At 37.1% G+C, this 3,059-nt stretch overlaps 1 long non-coding RNA gene across 4 annotated transcripts; it reads left to right on the top strand.

The window, feature by feature from the left end:
* Nucleotides 1-253: 253 nt before the first annotated feature.
* On the top strand, nt 254-2,424 carry LOC130507693 (uncharacterized). 4 transcript variants are annotated; one of them, XR_008942401.1, is made up of 8 exons: nt 269-383; nt 517-780; nt 846-936; nt 1,044-1,155; nt 1,253-1,461; nt 1,539-1,699; nt 1,798-2,104; nt 2,178-2,424. It is a non-coding gene; the product is annotated as an uncharacterized LOC130507693 (long non-coding RNA). The 4 variants fall into 4 exon arrangements; XR_008942399.1 differs by having other exon boundaries at nt 254-383; nt 501-936; XR_008942398.1 differs by having other exon boundaries at nt 268-383; nt 517-936.
* Nucleotides 2,425-3,059: the final 635 nt, after the last annotated feature.

Raw genomic sequence — 3,059 nt, 5'->3', positions numbered from 1 at the left:
TTTTTATTAAATTAAAACATCAAACAAAACCGTTGCAACGCAACAGGCTCATATCTAGTGTATATATCTTTATATATAAAGAACTGTTTTCATCCCTCCCATGAAGCCACATAGGATGCCAGCACATAAATTCGTCTCACCAGGAGTCGCCACGTGTCAGTTTAATTAAAACACACTGCTTCATTAATTCGAGAATTCAAATGATGCGGGCTTATATATGTGTTTTGGGCCTTATGTGGGAATTCACGGTCAAACTTTCTTAGCCGACGGAAAGGCATGTATTCAATCATCATCATTAAAGCTCTCCTTAAAGATATCACTTTCAATACATCAGGCGAGATGATGAACTGATGTCCATCGATATGCTCCTGCTTGATACGAATGTGAGTTCCATTTTAGATTTCGGATTGTATCTAAGTTTATTTTCCCCAGATTATAAGATTTCTCATTAAGCGTTTATGTTCCTTTTATTGATTGTGACATTTCCGATTTACTTTTAGACAACTCTTATGCCAGCCACCGTTGCTGCTAGCCGTGCCCGTGTTCCGACTTTTGGTCCCCATCTCACGGCAGGCTCGATGTATTCCGTAACCCGCTTCGATGTGACTCGGTGTAATCCAAAATTCAGACTGTCGGACTCCCCTTTGTTGATTCGTTTCAGTGATGTTACCTCCTGGAATGTGTTGACTGAGCCCACTTCTCCGCTACCTGAAGAGTGTTTCCGGTTTCGTAGTTAAAGCAAGATGCTTGCTCTAGCAAACACAAGCTCTCAACTTCCGGGTACCCCTCTTTCATTTGTCATCATACTAACCAGAAATTAAATTTACGTTTTCGTTATTGCATAGACATCATTGGGGAGATCACGGCGGTTAAGAGCTCTGTCAGTGACCCTCCGGAAGACAAAAATCACTTGATGGTGACCGTCAAAATGGATAAGTAAGTAGTTCCTATAATTCTGATTCTCGAAATTTAATATATCTCATATAACATATTTATTTTAATTTTCATAAAAAATAATATAAGTATCTGTATTGTACTGGCAGCAATGTGAATGTGACTTCGACTCTCACGCTGTTTCTCACAACAAGCTGGAAGCCATGCATGGTGAACCAAGGGTTGTCATTGCGACAAGGTTAAATCCTAAAATAGTTGGAGGTATTTAGTTATCTATTTATATTTAACGAAACAATTATCTGACACAAATAAAAGCTCCAGCGTTTGTTAATACTTCCGTCAGAACTCTGTCGCGCAGGCCGTTTGTTCCTTAATGCAACTTTCAGGGACACACATATATTTCGATAAGGAGACTAATGTTGCAGCTTATGTGACCAAGATATTACTAAAATACACATGGTGGTCTCCGGGCATCAATCAGCAGCTCCGTTTCTGAAGGGATATGCCAAGGTTGGGAGCCTGACTATATCCGAGCTTAATGAGTTTGTCATGACTGCTCCATCCCAGGTAGTACCTCTAACCTGAGAGCATTTAAAAACACGTGGTTGATACCATTGAACCGGTTCTGTTATTCCATCATGCAGGACATTAACTTCATGTGTTCTGGGAAAGTTACTGGCATCAAGATGGATAAAGGGTGGTGTTATGTTGGTTGCTCTAAGTGCACCAAAAAAACTGGAACGCACGGACTCGGCGTTCACATGTGGGCACTGCGACAATACACATATGCTGTTGGTCCTCTCCCGTATGTAACACATTTTATCATATTACTCATTTCCGTTTCAGTATGTGTACAGCACCATTTTAGCCCTGAGCTTTGAAAATTTTAATACTGGTTACTAGATACCAAGTGGAGATGGGCATAGCTGATGATACTGCTGAGGGAGTATTCGCTGGTTTTGATGGGGTGATGACGAAGCTCCGTAACCTCAAAGCAAGTAAGGCTGGTCATATGTTGGTAAGTTACACTCTTAACTCTCAGAGATGGTGTTAGCACTGAGGATACTCAGATCCCCCCCCCCCCTTTATTTTGGATATGGAAGGAAAGACATTCACCTGAGTTAGTGCAGACAACTTCACTGCAAATCATCAGATTTCACAATCACACGGATTCTTAGCGGAAGTGCTGCTCCCTGGTTTCGTTGATACTGTGAGTGTTATGATTGTTTTGTCTTGATATTTTCAACTACCGTAAGTTAATATAGATTATTGAACATGCTCAGGGAGACAACGTGAACAAGAGGGAGGACACATCAGTTGACGGAACGGTTCTTGCTAAGGCTGAGACTGGGGGTGGCAGTCAGCAGGCAGTACCAGATGCGGTATCAGACCCAGATGGTGGAGAGCCACAGAAGCCTTTAGCCAGAGCAGCTTCGAAGATGGTGAAGAAGGCCCGTCTTGCTTAGTGCTTTGTCATCAGTTTGCTTTACTAAATTTGTGATATATTTTAGTAAAATTAACTTAATTATAGTTATAGTTTGTCATTTTCATACACTTTATTCGAAATGGTATTACAAAATGTATATTTTAAATAAAATATATACTATTAAATAAAATAATTCTACTTGATATAAAATAAATAGAAAATCATGGTGAATTTGTAAAGTAAATAAAGTTATTCATATGTATTCTAAAACCAATGCACAGAATCATACTCCTAAATTTTGTTTTTGTCATCAAATAAAAGTAAAGAAAATTTACCAATTATACTTTTAAACCAACAATAATAATATTTGTTTTAAAATCCTAATCAGTTTGGATGATATAAATAATCTGATAAATTTTCTAATAAGTATAAATATTTTTAGATAGTAACAATCAATATTAAATGATTATACAATCTCTAATATATTTTAAATCAATTCAATTTTCCATTTTCTAAATTAATAGATTTAGAAGATAATATATAAGAAAATGAAAAATTATAATCCAGCCACATTTTTTATTGGAGATAAATATATGTATAAATGCATAAGAGATATAAACAGTGGCGAACCCAGCCACATTTTTTATTGGAGTCATTTGAATTTCATCCATATGTTATAGGGGTCATATAAGCTTTTATTTGCAATGTTTCACTAAATTTGTTGAAGTAAAAATTTGTT

This window comes from Raphanus sativus, unplaced genomic scaffold, assembly GCF_000801105.2.
Source record: "Raphanus sativus cultivar WK10039 unplaced genomic scaffold, ASM80110v3 Scaffold5260, whole genome shotgun sequence".
Classification (NCBI taxonomy): domain Eukaryota; kingdom Viridiplantae; phylum Streptophyta; class Magnoliopsida; order Brassicales; family Brassicaceae; genus Raphanus; species Raphanus sativus.
The sequence above is the reverse complement of the archived record's forward strand: the minus strand, read 5'-3'. Positions and strand labels throughout refer to the sequence as shown.